Source organism: Erpetoichthys calabaricus, chromosome 3, assembly GCF_900747795.2.
Source record: "Erpetoichthys calabaricus chromosome 3, fErpCal1.3, whole genome shotgun sequence".
NCBI classification, from domain to species: domain Eukaryota; kingdom Metazoa; phylum Chordata; class Cladistia; order Polypteriformes; family Polypteridae; genus Erpetoichthys; species Erpetoichthys calabaricus.
In genome coordinates, this window is record NC_041396.2 from 10120776 (window position 1) to 10139902 (window position 19127).

At 44.6% G+C, this 19127-nt stretch overlaps 1 protein-coding gene across 1 annotated transcript in view; it reads left to right on the top strand.

Annotated features, from left to right (window-relative positions):
• Positions 1-19127, top strand: part of wnt2bb (wingless-type MMTV integration site family, member 2Bb) — a 165268-nt gene that overhangs the window by 126232 nt on the left and 19909 nt on the right. The gene's annotated exons all lie outside the window — the stretch shown is intronic.

Here is a 19127-nt window from a genome sequence, read left to right on the forward strand (position 1 = left end):
GCCACCATTCCTCCCGACTCAGCTCGTCCGTCTGGGATCTCTCACAGTCTTTTATAATTCTTGACCCGGAAGTGCTTCTGAACCCTCAGTCCATGTGACTTCCTAGAGATCAAAACTCTTCTTTCTCATCCTGGAAGTACGTCATTCCCTCTGTCGCTGTGACTAAGATGTACTTCCGGGTTATAGGTAAAACAGAAGTCTCTGGGCCTCCCTGCAGCGTCCCCTGGTGGCCCCGACGTTATCCAGCAGGGCTGTACAGGAAAACTCCAATGTCCATGATGCCCTGTTGTAATTCGGGGCACCTCCATGCCACAGGGAGAGTTCCATCTGGTGGCCTGGGGGCATTGGCTGGGATGAATGGCCGTCCATATCCCACAGCTGTCATTGACCCCAGTACAGGTACCATATGCCAAATTGTAGTCTTGCATCTAACTCAAGGTGCAAATAATCATAATAATAATAGTAATAGCTCTTTAAATTTATATAGCTCTTTTCTCACTACTCAAAGAGCCTTCAGTGAGTGTGGAGCCACTTCAACCACCAGTAATGGGCAGCACCCACCTGAATGATGCGACGGCAGCCATTTTTGTGCCAGTATGGTCACCACACATTGGCCTTTAGGTGGTGAAGTGGTGAGGGAGAGAGAGAGAAACAATTAGAGATAGGGGATGATTAGGGGGGCCAGAATGACTAGGCCGTGGTGGGCAGTTTAGCCTGGACATCGGGATACCCCATACTCTTTATAATTCATTACATTTATATAGCGCTTTTCTCAGTACTCAAAGCGCTATTCACACAGGGAGGAACCGGGAAGCGAACCCACAATCTTCCATAGTCTCCTTACTGCAAAGCAGCAGCACTACCACTGCGCCACCTGTGAGGTTTTATGAAGGATGTCTAGGGATCTCTTATGACCACAGAGAGTCAGGACCTCAGTCTGAAGGAGGGCGCCATTTTGTACAGCACAGTGTGCCCACCACTCCACTGGGGCACTGATCTCCACATTCAGAGCACACAGGGTAAGCGCCCCCTGTTGGTCTCACCAACACCTCTTCGAGCAGCAACCCAAGCTTTTCCTGGTTGTTCTCGCATCCAGGTACTAGCCGGGCCCAAACCTGCTTAGCTTCAAGTGAATGACCCGTTCTGAAATGGCATGTCGTATGGCGGTGGAATAGAAGTTAGATGGAAGTACCACACCATACCATTTTCTAAGCCTGCTCAACCCTCAGCAGGGTCATGAGGGGCTAACCCAACAAGCATAGGAACAAAGCAGGCATCAGTCCATCAGAAGGTGAACACACACACACACACACACACACACGGACCAGTTTAGTGTTGCCAATTCACCAAACCTGCTTGTCTTTCAACTATGGGAGGTTTTGTCCTCAGTTCTAGAAGTAAATGTCACTTATGGAGGAAACCAGCATCACTCATCATCTATGATTATCAATCTTGTGAGGCCTCATCTGGAGTCCTGTGTGCAGTTTTGGTTTCCAGGGTATCAAAAGGACATAACAGCACAAGAAAAGGTCCAGAGAAGAGTGACGAGGCTGATTAGAGGACTACAGGGGATGAGTTATGAGGAAAGATTTAAAAAGCTGAGCCTTTAGAGTTTAAGGAGAAGAAGATGAAGAGGCCTCATCTGGAGTCCTGTGTGCAGTTTTGGTCTCCAGGCTACAAAAAGGACATAACAGCACTAGAGAAGGTCCAGAGGAGAGCAACTAGGCTGACTCCAGGGCTACAGGGGATGAGTTATGAGGAAAGATTAAAAGAGCTGAGCCTTTACAGATTAAGACAAAGAAGATGAAGAGGAGACCTGACTGAAGTGTTTAAAATGATGAAGGGAATCAGTCCAGTGGATCAAGACGGTGGCTTTAAAATGAGTTCATCAAGAACACGGGGACACAGTTGGAAACTAAAAAAGAACATCACAGGCAGCAGAAAGGACCTTGAATGGCCCTGGGTCAGGAGAGGATACCCGTGGTGGGATGGAAGTACCATCATGAGCTCAAGACATGGCCTGATCAACCATGGCTGGGTCGCCTGGTGGGAGAGACCCGAAAAACACCTGATGACCCCAAGTAACATCACTGCTGATGTGCTCAGGAGCATCAAGAGATGTATGTACGTCTATACAGACATATTACAAAAAAGACATAGCAGCACTAGAGGGGGTCCACAGGAGAGCAACGAGGCTCATTTAGATGTGAGAGGTCACAGAGCTAAGAGGGGAGACTGAAGGAGTTGAACTTTTTCGGCTGAAGAAACTGGGAATTAGGAGGAGATGTGAGCAAAGTGTTTAGAATTATGAAAAGGAATCAGTAGAGTGGATCTCTGTCGTGACTTCAAAATAAATTCTGCAACAAGAAGACGGGGACACAGTAAGAAACTTGTTTAGAGTAAAGTTTGCACAAATATGTGGTATGGCTGTGGCACAGAAATTAGATGCAAGAACCACACCATACCATTCTCTAAGTCGGCTCAACTTTCAGCAGGGTCATGAGGGGCTAACCCAACAAGCATAGGAACAAAGCAGGAACAATCCCTGAACAGGGCATCAGTTCATCAGAGGGTGAGCACACTCACACTCACACACACACACGGACTAATTTAGTGTTGCCAATTCACCAAACCTGCTTGTCTTTGAACTGTGGGAGGCAACAGGAACACCCAAGGGAACCCCATGCAAATACTTGGAGAACATGAAGACTCCAGCCAGGGAGGACCTGAGATGTGAACCTCCTGACACTTCTTTACTGTAAGCCAGCAGCCATACCACATACCCCTTAGAAGAGGTCATCCACCTGAATGGCAAATATCATCCCATTATATAAAAAGGGTGACTGGGCAGATCCAAGCAACTGTAGACCAGTAAGCTTAATGTGCATCACAGGAAAATTAATGGAAGGAATTATTAAGGAGAAGATTGAGCAACACCTGGCAAGGACAGGAGTTATTAGGAACAGTCAGCGTGGGGTCAGAAGAGGGAGGTCGTGTTTTACTAACAGGCTGGAATTCTATGAGGAGGCAACAAAAGGATATGAGCAGAGTGGAGCAGAAGAGATTACTGATCTTGAACCGGAAGTGACATCATCATTTGGGGACTGGAAATGACATCATCGGGATGCGGCGGAAGTGATGTCATCAATTGGGGGCCAGAAGTGCCATCATCGGGATGAGCTGGAAGTGACATCATCATTTGGAGACCAGAAGTGCCATCGTCGGGATGAGTCGCAAGTGATGTCATCGGGATGAGCCAGAAGTGACGTCATCATTTGGAGACCAGAAGTCTCATCGTCAGGATAAGGCAGAAGTGACATCAATAGGATGAGCCGGAAGTGATGTCATCATTTGGGGACCAGAAGTGACATTAACGAGATAAGCCAGAACTGACATCATCTTTTTGGGGCCGGAAGTGACGTCATCATGTGGGGACCAGATGTGATGCCATTTTATCTTTCCGAAATTGCAGGTGGTGATTGAAATATTCCATTCTTTTTCTTCAGTAGTTCTGGTGAGAGAAGGAGAGAGGCATTAATGCTTGATGATAACCCCTTATCTCACGAGAATTCACCCACCTTAGGACTTGTTGGCTGCCTCCTAAGCGCTCGTGTGTAACAAGACAAATGAACTACAAGAAGACACTCAGTGAAAGCACAAGTCAGGGGATGGAGACAAGTTAAATTGGCCATGAAGAAACGTTAAGTACTGAAGAAAACTGAAAGAAGAGTATTGAGGGAGGCCATCAAGCGACCCCTGAGAATTCTGAAGGAGTGACAAGTTACAGTGAGGACAAATTGGAGAGGCTCTTCCAACAAAAGCCCGCTTGGAGTTTGACAAGGAGCCTCTAAAGGAACTCTGAGAGCCCCAGGAAGAAGATTCTCTGGTCTGAAGAGACAAAAATGGAACTCTTTGGGCAGAACTTCAAGCACAGTGTCTGGCAGAGACCACGCGCTGCTCATCACCCAATGGTGGACAATGGTGGTGACATGAGCCTCATGCTATGGGTGGGCGCATCTCAAGTAGACTGCTCAGAATTGAGGGAAAGGTGAATGCGGCCCAATAGAGATAAGTCCTTGAAGAATATCTGCTCCGGAGTGCAGCCCTCCTCAGACTGGGGGGGGAGGGGGGCGACATGACAATGACCCAAAGAGAATGCTGGAGTGGCTTGGGGACAAGTCTCTGATTGTCCCTCAAGTGACCCAAACAAATCCCAGAAAACATCTGGTGGAGAGACCCTGAAGATGACAGTTCACAGATATTTGCCATCCATTCTAATGGACCTTGAGGGGATCAGCCAGGAAGAAATGGGATAAACAGCCCAGATGGAGGTGCGCAAAGCTTGTAGAGCAGAGGTGTCCAACTCTGGCCTTGGTGGGCCGCAGTGGCTGCAGGTGTTCATTCTAACTCTTTTCCTAATCAGTTTTCCCTGCTAATGAACTCCTTTTCCGTTGATTTTAATAGCCCTGTTTTTAAGGATTCAGTCCTCTGAATTGATTTGCTTCTTCGTTAAATAACAGCCAAACAGAAACGAGAGGTGAAGCAAGCCGACAGATGACCAGCTAAACAGAACGTCAAACTCCAACCAGTTTCTTAATGAGAAGCCCATTCTTGCTGACAATTAAGCCCGTTATTTAATTCCGTGGCCTGCTGCCACAGCAGACATTTCCAAAACTGTTGATTCAAGAACATCGTCGCAATGTTCTGGCGACCTGAGCGGATCGTCACCTTTCTGTATTTTCAGATATTGCATGATGGGCAGAGGTGAGCTGGTTGAGTGTCGGCTTGTTTGGTGTCTCGTTATCATTTGGCCACTCAGGCAAAAAAAATCAGGGAGTGGTCCCCCTCTCGACTTTCTCGTATGCTCGGATATGGGGATGGATATTTGAGGAGTAAACCGCCAGACAATGATTATTTTATAATATGTACAGTTAAGAACGTGGGCGGCACGGTGGCGCAGTGGGTAGCGCGGCTGCCTCGCAGTAAGGAGACCTGAGGTTCGCTTCCCTGGTCCTCCCTGTGTGGAGTTTGCATGTTCTCTCTGTGTCTGCGTGGGTTTCCTCCCACAGTCCAAAGACATGCAGGTTAGGTGGATTAGCGATCCGAAATTGTCTCAGGTGTGTGCGTGTGTGTCCTGCAGGTGGGCTGGAACCCTGCCCGGGGTTTGCTTCTGCCTTGCGCCCTTTGCTGGCTGGGATTGGCTCCAGCAGACCCCCGTGACCCAGTAGTTAGGATGGTGACCGGAAAAAAGCGCAGTCATATAAGCGCACGGGAAAAATGCGCATACTGCAAAGGCGTATATGCAAAGAAGAAAAAAATGTTATATTATACATCGAGATAAACGAAATTGTATAATTGTTCACTAAACGTATTTACAGGTGCTGGTCATAAAATTAGAATATCATGACAAACTTGATTTATTTCAGTAATTCCATTCAAAAAGTGAAACTTGTATATTAGATTCATTCATTACACACAGACTGCTGTATTTCAAATGTTTATTTCTTTTAATGTTGATGATTATAACTGACAACTAATGAAAGTCCCAAATTCAGTATCTCGGAAAATTAGAATATTGTGAAAAGGTTCAATATTGAAGACACCTGGTGCCACACTCTAATCAGCTAATTAACTCAAAACACCTGCAAAAGCCTTTAAATGGTCTCTCAGTCGAGTTCTGTAGGCTACACAATCATGGGGAAGACTGCTGACGTGACAGTTGTCCAAAAGACGACCATTGACACCTTGCACAAGGACGGCAAGACACAAAAGGTCATTGCTAAAGAGGCTGGCTGTTCACAGAGCTCTGTGTCCAAGCACATTAATAGAGAGGTGAAGGGAAGGACAAGATGTGGTAGAAAAAAGTGGACAAGCAACAGGGATAACCGCACCCTGGAGAGGATTGTGAAACAAAAGCCATTCAAAAATGTGGAGGAGATTCACAAAGAGTGGACTGCAGCTGGAGTCAGTGCTTCAAGAACCACCACACACACATGTATGCAAGACATGGGTTTCAGCTGTCGCATTCCTTGTGTCAAGCCACTCCTGAACAAGAGACAGCGTCAGAAGCGTCTCGCCTGGGCTAAAGACAAAAAGGACTGGACCACTGCTTTCTGATGAAAGTAAATTTTGCATTTCCTTTGGAAATCAAGGTCCCAGAGTCTGGAGGAAGAGAGGAGAGGCACAGAATCCACGTTGCGTGAGGTCCAGTGTAAAGTTTCCACAGTCAGTGATGGTTTGGGGTGCCATGTCATCTGCTGGTGTTGGTCCATTGTGTTTTCTGAGGTCCAAGGTCAACGCAGCCGTCTACCAGGAACTTTTAGAGCACTTCATGCTTCCTGCTGCTGACGAACTTTATGGAGACGCAGATTTCATTTTTCAACAGGACCTGGCACCTGTACACAGTGCCAAAGCTACCAGTATCTGGTTTAAGGACCATGGTATCCCTGTTCTTGATTGGCCAGCAAACTCGCCCGATCTTAACCACATAGAAAATCTATGGGGTATTGTGAAGAGGAAGATGCAATACGCCAGACCCAACAATTCAGAAGAGCTGAAGGCCACTATCAGAGCAACATGGGCTCTCATAACACCTGAGCAGTGCCACAGACTGATCGACTCCATGCCACGCCGCATTGCTGCAGTAATCCAGGCCAAAGGAGCCCCAACTAAATATTGAGTGCTGTACACGCTCATACTGTTCATGTTCATACCTTTCAGTTGGCCAACATTTCTAAAAATCCTTTTTTTGCATTGGTCTTAATTGATATTCTAATTTTCCGAGATACTGAATTTGGGACTTTCATTAGTTGTCAGTTATAATCATCAACATTAAAAGAAATAAACATTTGAAATACATCAGTCTGTGTGTAATGAATGAATGTAATATACAAGTTTCACTTTTTGAATGGAATTACTGAAATAAATCAACTTTGTCATGATATTCTAATTTTATGACCAGCACCTGTATAAGCTTGTATGTTTTAATTTGTGCTAATTGGGATAGTGGGCTGTTGGATGGTCCATAAAGTAAAATAGTCATTAATCCTTTTATTACTGTCATTGTTGTGCCTAAATTACCATTTCTAGGAAATTATTATTCTTTACAATAGTTTTCAGTATTTATATTATACCTTCTTATTCCACAGGTAGACAAATTAGGGTTTTATAGTTTTGATTACGGCAAGTAGGCCTAAGTAAAGGCCGTCCTATAAATAGGCCACACTAAAGTTAGAGTTTTCTTTAATCCTCCCTAACTTTCGAGTAAGGCAAGTCGACATTTTTTTTATTTTGAATAAGCGAGATCGAGTTTTCGACCAGTCAGAAAAGCAAGCAAATCCTCGGTTATAAGGGATTTGAATATTTGTGTTTTCACACAACAAATGGAATAGATACTTGGAGGTGCCGTGAGAATCGATCAACAAAGTGCTATTCCTTAATGAAAACGAAGAACGGAGACATTGTACAAGCGCAAACCACTCATTGTTTTATTATAATAAAAAATGTCTAGCAGTATAGGTGGAGTATATTTTATATTTGTAACTAGTCATTTAGCCCGTTACAATAACGGGTGCTAGAACAGTAGTGCATAAACATTAGTAGGAACAGTCTATATTAAATGGCAAGGGACTTTGACCTCATTCTTTTCGTTGGTCATATTTTTCTTTCTTTCTGCCTTTCTTTTGTTGATGTTTACTTGCTGAGCTGACCGTTCTTCGTGGGCTGCCGCCGTGTATTGTGTGTCTTTAATTTTCTGTGACAGTAATACCGTCTTGTATGTCCGCTGGTTTGTATGTCCATCATATACCTTTAATTTTCTCTGGCGTAATGCAGGCGTGCGCGTCGGTAATATGCCTTTAATCTCCTCTGACAGTAATACTGGCTTGTACTTGGCTGTAATATGCGTCACTGTATTGTGTACCTTTAATTTCCTCTCGCAGTAATATTGGTTTGTATTTCTGTAAAACGCCACTAACTTTCTCTGACAGTAATATCACGCATCGCACCGTGCCCCGCGCATGCGCACTTCACCAGAAGACACAGACACAGGGACACCTGGACGCACACAGGGATTTTATTAAAGAGGATAGTTATATGTCGCCGCCATGTGCTTTTTTCCGCGTGCGCACTTTACCGTATGTGTATTCTTCCACATGCTTTTATTTCCTGTGCGCTTATATGACTGTGCGCTTTTTTCTTGGATTCAGTTAGGATATAGCAAGTTGGACAATGAGTGAGTGACTGTCTTACTGACTGACGATTAAGAACCATCAACAACAAATCAAATTAATAATATATTGAGCAATTATTATAAGAGTAAAGTTGAATAAATCGGACTCTGTAGCTGCATGAATAAAAAAAAAAATCGAGTATGTGTTCAGGTCAAGTACCACTTCTGGTTAACGGAAATAGCTGAAAAGTTAATAGAAATCTGAATAGAATAGAATGCCTTTTATTGTCACTATACACATGTACAATGAGATTAAAAGCAGCTCCTCCAGTGCAGACATATATGTAGAACACAACAAATAAATAAACAAATGGTGCCAAAAGTTGCAAAAAAGTTCTGCGACGCTATATACATATGGAAAGAATAAATAACTATTGCACTATTGGGTTATTGCACATTATTTAAATACTAGAAAGAATAAATAATTATTGCACTATTGGGTTATTGCATATTATTTAAATACTAGAAAGAATAAATAATTATTGCACTATTGGGTTATTGCATATTATTTAAATACTAGAAAGAATAAATAATTATTGCACTATTGGGTTATTGCATATTATTTAAATACTAGAAAGAATAAATAACTATTGCACTATTGGGTTATTGCACATTATTTAAATACTAGAAAGAATAAATAATTATTGCACTATTGGGTTATTGCATATTATTTAAATACTAGAAAGAATAAATAACTATTGCACTATTGGGTTATTGCACATTATTTAAATATTGCACAATAATGATGATCATGTGCAGTGAGTAGTGGATGTTGGACCCTGAGAGTAATGATATTGTACAGTATACAGATATTACACAGTTATTATCAGCACCATTTAGATATTGGATATAAATAAAATGTATTATTATTATTATTATTATTATTATTATTATTATTATTATTATTGCATAGTTGATGGATAGAAGGAAGTCCAGGGGTTGGGGGGTTAGACTGTGTAGTCAGTGTATGTGTGAGTTTAGAATGGTTATGGCTTTTGGGAAAAAACTGTTGTTGAGTCTGTTTGTCCTTGTTGTGATGCATCTGTAGTAGCGCCTCCCTGAGGGCAGCAGGTCAAACAGATCAGAGCCAGGGTGGCAGCGTGTCCTTCATGATGTTTTTTGCTCTGCTGAGGCAGCCGGAGGTGTAAATGTCCATCAAGGAGGGGAGAGGGCAGCCGATGATCCTCTGTGCTGCCTTTACTACTCTCTGAAGCCTCTCCCTGTCTGCCATGGTGCAGCTGCCGTACCATACTGTGATACAGTACGTCAGCAGGCTCTCGATGGACGAGCAGTAGAAGGTCAGTAGCAGGCTGGAGTCCAGGTTGTGCTTTCTGAGGACCCTCAGGAAGTGTAACCGCTGCTGAGCCTTCTTGATGACTGCTGTGATGACAGCGAAGATGAGGACGCAGAGAAACCAGAAGGTATGGACCCTCTCCACACGCTCACCGTTGATGTAAAGGGGGGCTAAGTCAGTGTTGTGCCTCCTGAAGTCGACAATGATCTCCTTGGTTTTCCTGGTGTTCAGAGCCAGATTGTTCTTTGAACACCAGGCTGCCAACTTCAGGACCTCCTCCCTGTAAGCTGCCTCGTCTCCCTTTGAGATGAGTCTGACCACTGTGGTGTCAACAGCAAACTTGACAATGAGGTTGTTGTTGTGGGCCGGACTACAGTCATGGGTGTAGAGACAGTACTGGAGGGGGCTCAGCACACAGCCTTGTGGGGTACCGGTGTTCAGTATGCGAATGGAGGAGTGGTGGGGGCCGAGTCTCACAGTCTGGAGCCAGTTGGTAAGACACATGTGAGAGGGGGGAGGTCAAGAGTGAGCAGTTTGGTGATGAGGATGTCAGGAATGAGTGTATTGAAAGCTGAGCTGTAATCTACAAAGAGCATCCGGACGTAGCTCTACTGCTGCTCCAGATGGCTCAGCACAGAGAAGAGAGCTACAGCAATGGCGTCTTCTGTGGATCTGTTTGCGCGATATGTGAATTGGTAGGGATCGGAGTCTTTGGGGAGATAGTCCTTGATGTGCTGGAGAACCAGTCTCTTGAAGCACTTCATGATTACTGGAGTGAGGGCCACAGGGCGATAATCATTTAGGCTGGTGATGGGAGACTTCTTTGGGAATGGAATGATTGTGGCTGATTTTAGGCAAGACGGAATGACTGCCTGGGCTGCGTTTTGTACCTAATACTTATATGCAAAATTTGGTTGACCGAAGTGAAAGCGTCCTCAAGTTATCGTGTTTACATACAGGTGGAGTGGTGGCTCTGAGCCTGGGGATCTGCACTGGCAATCGGAAGGTTGCCTGTTTGAATCCCGTAAAATGCCAAAAGGGACTCTGCTCTGTTGGGCCCTTAACCTGAAGTTGTGGAGCACTTTGAGTAGTGACCCTTTGAGTAGTGACCCTGTGTTCAGATTCAGCGGGTTGGAAAATGGATGGATGGATACAGACATCATTCCAAAAATGGTATTTTTGGACCCAAGGAGGTCTAAAACATCGCGATTCATGAAAATCTCGAAATGAAATTTTTGCCGGATTCCAGTACTTTCCCTACACTTCATATACGAGAAAGTCAGGGAGGTTCTAAAACATTGAGATTGATCAAAATCTCGACATCGAATCTTTGGACGATTACAATACTTTCCCTACACTTCATATACGAGAAAGTGAAAAGAATAAACCCTGCAAACTCCAAAAGGTCGTTTCACGAGTCATCTGGTAGTGGTGTTTCCACTCTAGAGCTGAGCCAGAGTGACGTTCACATTTGTAATCACTTCTCTTACCCAGGACCTTCTCTCATAATGGCTTAGTTTGGCTGTGTGGCCCACTCTGGGAAGAGTCATGGTTGTATTTCATTTTAGAATTATGGACACCAACGTACACTTGAGGGGCGTTTATTTGTAGCCTTCCCCAGATCTGTGGCCCAACACCATCCTCACGCTCAGCTCTGCAGGGAATTCATTGGACCTCATGGCTTGGTTTTGTACCCAATACTTGTATGCAAAATTCGGTTGACTGAAGCGAAAGCGTCCTCAAGTTATCGTGTTTAAATACTGGCCACAGTCAGACACGACACACGCGGTTTATTTACAATATTTACAGCGCACAATCCAGTTCCGCTAACTCACACACACAGCACTCAGTCCTGTCCTTTAGTCACCGTCCTCTTCCACCCGACTCCAGCTCCCCGAATGGAGTGAGGCGGCCCCTTTGATCACGCACCCAGATGTGCTCCCTGATGATCTCCCAGCAGCACCTCCTGGTGAGGTGGAAGTGCTGCAGGGGCACCCGGAAGCACTCCAGGTGTACCTGCTTCCTGGTTTGGCAGCACTTCCTGGGATTCAGGACCATCCAGGTGCTCCCTGGTGGTGGCCACGGGTCCAGACACTCCTTCTCCGTGGCCCTGATGTAATCCAGGGGGGCTGCCTTCCTACACCCAGGGAAAAACAGTGCCCCTCTCGTGGTCTGACCTTCTTCTGGGCATCCCGGTGGGGCAAGATCCCTGGTCGTCTGCTACACACACACACAGACATAATTCCAAAAACTGTCATTTTTGGACTTGGGGAGGTCTAAAACGTCGAGATTCATCCAAATCCATCCATCCATCCATTATCCAACCCGCTATATCCTAACTACAGGGTCACCGGGGTCTGCTGGTGCCAATCCCAGCCAACAATGGGTGCAAGGCAGGAAACAAACCCCGGGCAGGGGTGCCAGCCCACCGCAGGGTCATCAAAATCTCGAAATGGAATTTTTGTTCGATTCCAATACTTTCCCTACACTTCGTATACGAGAAAGTAAAAAAAGAATCTATATTACCCAACCACAGTTTAATTTATGCACAGACGGCAGACGCACCGACGCGCATGCGCATTGCGCCGCAGCGCCCCAGAGTCAAACCCAGCGGCTTCCCAGAGTCGGTAGGTGGCGCCCGAACAACACAACCTGTGAGCTCAACGATTTGTAATACAAAACCGAGCCCGTAGTTGCCAGAGTCAGTGCGTGGCGCCCAAACACCACAACCTGTAAACTACACCTGCTCTAATCCACTGTGCCAGCAGTCAGTGTGTGTAAGTTGGAGTATGCTTCCTAACAGTAAACGACTTCTACCTAACGACACAGCCACAGAACAACAAAGACGAGACCGCATGGATAAAAACAATACACGGAGGCTCCTATGACGCGCTTCAGACACACCAGAAGCGAAGACATCACGGCTCCACAATGAAAGAGCTCAACTAACGGGAATACAAAACGAGCCCGTATGAATAAACACAATGAACGAACGCACCCACAACGCGCTTCTGACACAGCACAGGCAAAGGAGTCATGGCTCCAAATGGAAGGAGCTCAACGATTAGTAATACAAACACGAACCCGTATGGCTACGACCTGTAAACGAGCCCGTATGGATAAAAACAATGAACGAAGGCGCCCACACAAAGAAACCGCTTTAGTACAAATATGTTTATTTAATTAAATGAAAACTTTACCATGGCTACGACCTGTGAAGTAAACCTGAGGTAAAGCGTGTATGCCAGGTTGTACAGCTGCCCGAACGCGACCGCCCACACCACCGCATATACCACGTTCGTTTAGTAGTGTAGCCCTCCATGCCTGGATCCGCCGCCATGGTCACTTCAGCACGCGAATCCGCCGCTGTCAGCAAACGACTTCTCGCAGACGACACAGCCATAGAAAAACAAAAAAGAGACTGCATGGGTAAAAATAATAAATGAAGGCGCCTACAACTGAGTCACAGCTCCAAAAAGAAACCGCTTTAGTACAAATATGATAATTTCATTACATGAACTTTCCCAGGACGCACCCACCCTCCATGATATTTCATCCCTCCAAGTATCGGAGGGAACAGAAAGTGATTGCCATTCTTGGATTTGGGTCTGAGTCAAGTCAATTAAAATGAAGGCAGTTAAGAAGTTAATTAGCAGCGCAAACGGGTCACTAATTAAGAAGATGGTTAGAATGAAAAGCTGCAGCCACTGTGACCCACCAACACCGGAGTTGGACCATACCCCCCCCCTTCCTGTTGTAGAGGCTCACCCAAGAAGACTGACAAGCTAGAAATTGCTGACAGGGGGGCTTCTACAAAGCACTGAATGAAGGCTCGGAATACTTCTAGGAAAAGAGAGGTTTCAGTTTGCAAACCCCTGTGAAGACACGTTGTCACTTTGTCATTATGGGTCATCGAGTGTATATTGATGGGCAAAAAGGGCAAATTTATCCATTTAAAATGAAATCTTTAAAACAATATAATGGTTCTAAATCGTCTGTACATCATAACATGAATTGGATTTTTCTTACCTCTACTATTTGGTTTCCTTTAAGCTGTAGCTTTCATTTCTGTTTGCTTCAATAAAAGTACAGGTGTTGCTTTTGAGGTTTTCAGATGACACAGCCGCTCTGCTACAGCTGCAGTTTTTATAGTGACGATGGAAGTCCATCCTTAGTTAACTATCAGCCGTCCCTAAACGTCTCAAGACCTCCAAAATGGTGACACCAAGTTAGCCCCCGTGTGCATCACTGCCCCTTGCGGCCCAACTGAAGTCACCTCCTGCCTCGCACTCCATGATCTCAGGATTGGCTCTCGGCCCCCACAGCCACCAACTGGATGGATCAAAATTGGGAACGTTATGTTAGGTTCTACTGGGCCTTCCCAAAGTCTTCAGACCCCTTCGCTGAGACCTGAGGGAAGTGTTTAAAATGATGAAGGGAATTAGTCCAGTGGATCGAGACGGTGACTTTAAAATGAGTTCATCAAGAACACGCGGACACAGTTGGACACTTGTGAAGGGGAAATTTCGCACAAACATTAGGAAGTTTTTCTTGACTTAAAGACACTTGGAATAAGCGACCAAGCAGTGTGGTGGACAGTAGGACTTTAGAGACTTTCAAAACCGGACTTGATATTTTGGAATAATCAATGGGGATAGTCCTGGTGAGCTTTGTTGGGCTGAGTGGCCTGTTCTCGTCTCGAGAAAGTTCTTCTCACTCAGACAGCTACAGACACCTGGAATGCGTCACCAAGTAGTGTGGTGGACAGTAGGACTTTTGGGACCCACAAAACTCGATTTGATGTTCTTTAAAAGAATTAAGTTGATAGGACCGGCGACTTTTGTTGGGCTTAATGGCCTGTTCTCGTCCAGATTGTTCTAATTTTCTAATGTTCCAATGAGATTATAATAATAATAATAATTAGGAGACCTGGGTTCACTTCCTGGGTCCTCCCTGCATGGAGTTTGCATGTTCTCCCCATTTCTGCGTGAGTTTCCTCCCACAGTCCAAAGAGATGCAGGTTAGGTGCAGTGGCGATTCTAAATTGTCTCTAGTGTGTGCTTGGTGTGTGTGGATGTGTGTGTGTGCCCTGCGGTGGGCTGGCGCCCTGCCTGGGGTTTGTTCCTGCCTTGCGCCCTGTGCTGGCTGGGATTGGCTCCAGCAGACCCACGTGACCCTGTAGTTAGGATATGGATGGATAATAATAATACATTTCATTTACAGTTAGGTCCATAAATATTTGGACAGAGACAACTCTTTTCTCATTTTGGTTCTGTTCATTACCACAATGAATTTGAAATGAAACAACTCCGATGCAGTTGAAGTGCAGACTTTCAGCTTTAATTCAGTGGGGTGAACAAAACGATTGCATAAAAATTTGAGGCAACTAAAGCATTTTGTGAACACAATCCCATCATTTCAGGGGCTCAAAAGTAATTGGACAATTGACTCCAAGGCTATTTCATGGTCAGGTGTGGTCAAGTCCGTCGTTATGTCCTTATCAATTAAGCAGATAAAAGGCCTGGAGTTGATTTGAGGTGTGGTGCTTGCATGTGGAAGAATTTGCTGTGAACAGACAACATGCGGTCAAAGGAGCTCTCCATGCAGGTGTAAGAAGCCATCCTTAAGCTGTGAAAACAGAAAAAACCCATCTGAGAAATTACTACAATATTACGAGTGGCAAAATCTACAGTTTGGTACATCCTGAGAAAAGAAAGCAAGCACTGGTGAACTCAGCAACGCAAAAAGACCTGGACGTCCATGGAAGACAACAGTGGTGGATGATCGCAGAATCATTTCCATGGTGAAGAGAAACCCCTTCACAACAGCCAACCAAGTGAACAACACTCTCCAGAGGGTCGGCGTATCGATATCCAAGTCTACCATAAAGAGAAGACTGCATGAAAGTAAATCCAGAGGGTGCACTGCAAGGTGCAAGCCACTCATAAGCCTCAAGAACAGAAAGGCTAGATTGGACTTTGCTAAAGAACATCTAAAAAAGCCAGCACAGTTCTGGAAAAACATTCTTTGGACAGATGAAACCAAGATCAACCTCTACCAGAATGATGGCAGAAAAAAGTATGGAGAAGGCGTGGAACAGCTCATTATCCAAAGCATACCACATCATCTGTAAAACACGGTGGAGGGAGGCAGTGTGATGGCTTGGGCGTGCATGGCTGCCAGTGGCACTGGGACACTCGTGTTTATTGATGATGTGACACAGGACAGAAGCAGCCGAATGAATTCTGAGGTGTTCAGAGACATACTGTCTGCTCAAATCCAGCTAAATACAGCAGTCAAATTGATTCATGATACAGATGGACAATGACACAAAACATACAGCCAAAGCAACCCAGGAGTTTATTAAAGCAAAGAAGTGGACAATTCTTGAATGGCCAAGTCAGTCACCTGATCTTAACCCAATTGAGCAGGCATTTCACTTGTTGAAGACTAAACTTCAGACAAAGGCCCACAAACAAACAGCAACTGAAAACCGCTGCAGTAAAGGCCTGGCAGAGCATTAAAAAGGAGGAAACCCAACATCTGGGGCCTCATGTATAATGCCGTGCGTAGAACTCACACTATAACATGGCATAAGCACAAAAGCGGGATTGTGCGTACGCACAGAAAAATCCAGATGCAGGAATCTGTGCGCACGCATACTTTCACGTTCTTCCACTACATAAATCCCGATCAGCGTGAAAAGTAACGCACGTGCACGCGCCTTCTGTCCCGCCCCAACTCCTCCCAGAATTACTCTTTGAATATGCAAATCAATATAAATAGCCTTCTGTGAAAAGACAATGGGAAAAGCACGGGGGAAATATAAGAATTTCAGCGAATACCAAGTGGAGGCAAAGGAAAAACGTACTATTTGTTGGTTTAAACAGTGGGATAATCAACAAAAGAAAGTTGATTGAGTGACAGAGTGTCGGAAAAACACGAAAGATCAAAGTCGCACAGTGCCCGAAATAAAAAAGAAATCACATATCAAAGTCGCCGTGAAAAAGCGAGTCGTAGCCCACCGTCTGAGTGTCATATGAAAGCTTATTAGGGTACAGAGAAAAAAAAATAGGCACACAGTGGGGAAAAAAGCACGAAATGTCAACTTTAATCTCAAAATTTCCACTTTAATCACGTAGTTTATTTTGCCATTAAAGTAGAACATCATAAACTTCATCTTCAAATCGTTTATTTTACTAGTTTCTCAAGTAGCACGTTAAATGCTTTGTTCTGTGTTTGATCTTCTATGTGCTCTATGTGTGTGAATCACTACGTGCTTCCGTTCTTTCTCTTTCTCCGACAGGACACAGAATGCATTACATTCGAGATATTACAGCTCTCTGAATAATTAAAATACTGAGATGTATACATGATATCTTTTTCATGATGATAGGAATGAAAGCATGTTATTAAACATGGGAACACGGTGGCGCAGTGCTTGTTCATATCTCACGCAAGAGGCTTGCTGCACCATGTGCGACCTTCGATGAAATAATTTATAACAGCAGTACTGTCTCTTTCAAACGTACTAACCTCCAATTCCTGTCCTTACTTTTGTTTCTCCAAATCCCCAATCGCCACACAATCAGCTCTGTAATAGACGTTAAGCCATCTGTAAGCTTAGAACGCTGATTCTTCAAAACTTTTAAGGAACATTGAAATATCTTCGTAGTACATGTTTAATTATTCTATTCATCTATCCTTCCAGTGTCGCGTCAGCACCAGCAAGAATACAATGCAAGGCAGGAACTATCCTTGAACTAGCTATACGCTGCGGCACCGTGTCCTCACATGTTTAATTATTACCAATACAGATTATTTAAATGAAGTTAAAGTTTTATCTGTATACTATAAGCAACATATTTTGCTGCATTTCATCTTAAAAATGATATTGTCATCATACGCGCTTTATAAAGTAGCACAGGTTGTGCAGTATTATAACTGTAGTGCAAGTTTACAGTGAGGTGATTGAGTGCGTTTATAGTTCTTGGGATGAAACTGTTTCTGAAACGCGAGGTCCATACAGGAAAGGCTTTGACGCGTTTTGCCATGGCTGAGGTAGTGTGTGCTTGAAACTGTATACCGATAATTCTCTTTCCGATCAGCTGCTGCTGTGATTCCCCACTCAGATACAGTGATATAAATACTCCGAGTGGTGCAGTGAGAGTAATATGGAAAAAGATGATCTGCTGTGACAACCCTTAATGGGAGCAGCTGAAAGAAGAAGAAGATGCAGTGAGCGTAACAACGCTAAAGCAGTTATGGTATTTGGAATACTATGGCTATTCCCTGGCCCATTATATTGCTACAGGTTAATTACAATCAGATGCATTACACTAATAAACAATATGCAGTTAATTTCAGTGTATTTATAAAGCCGCGTCAGGAATGTGGAGCTAAGAAAGAAAGGATGATCACACAGGAACAGTAGTTTGACCATTCTGTGGACCATTATATTGTTACAGGTTAATTACAATCAGATGCATTAAATTTATGAACGATATGCGGTTAATTTCAGTGTATTTGATAAAGCCGCCGCTGTGGATGTGGATCTAAGAAAGAGTAACCACACAGGAACAGTAGCACTGTTTTGACGCTGGGTGCCGCCAGTCTGCAAGACCGAGCGGAGAAATTGCGTACGCCAAGGTATGAGTTACCGTGGAAATGTGCGTGGCTTTACGCCAAGTTTAGGTTTTATACATCGCGATTTGAGCGTGGAAACAGCTGTGTCCCCGTGTTCTTGATGAACTCATTTTAAAGTCACCATCTCAATCCACTGCACTGATTCCCTTCATTATTTTAAACCCTTCACTCAGGTCTCCTCTTCATCTTCTTTTCTTTAAACTGTAAAGGCTCAGCTCTTTTAATCTTTCCTCATAACTCATCCTCTGTAGTCCTCTAATCAGCCTCGTCGCTCTTCTCTGGAATTTTCTAGTGCTGTTATGTCCTTTTTGTAGCCCGGAGACCAAAACTGCACCCAGGACTCCAGATGAGGCCTCACCAGTGTGTTATAAAGACTGAGCAGAACCTCCTGTGACTTGTACTCCACACGTCAAGGCGCTATATATCCTGACATTCTGTTAGCCTTCTTAATGGCTTCTGAACACTGTCTGCCAGTGGATAGCTTAGAGTCCACTATGACTCCTAAATCCTTCTCATAAGGTGGACTCTCGATTTTCTGACCACCGATTGTGTATTCAGATCTCACATTTTTACTTCCTATGTGTAATTCTTTACATTTACTGACATTAAATTTCATCTGCCACATATCTGCCCAAGCCTGTCTGCTATCCAAGTCCTTCTGTGATGATATATCCATCCATCCATCCATTGTCTCCCGCTTATCCGAGGTCGGGTCGCGGGGGCAGCAGCTTGAGCAGAGATGCCCAGACTTCCCTTTCCCCGGCCACTTCTTCTAGCTCTTCCGGGAGAATCCTAAGGTGTTCCCAGGCCAGTCGAGAGACATAGTCCCTCCAGCGTGTCCTGGGTCTTCCCCGGGGCCTCCTCCCGGTTGGACGTGCCCAGAACACCTCACCAGGGAGGCGTCCAGGAGGCATCCTGATCAGATGCCCGAGCCACCTCATCTGACTCCTCTCGATG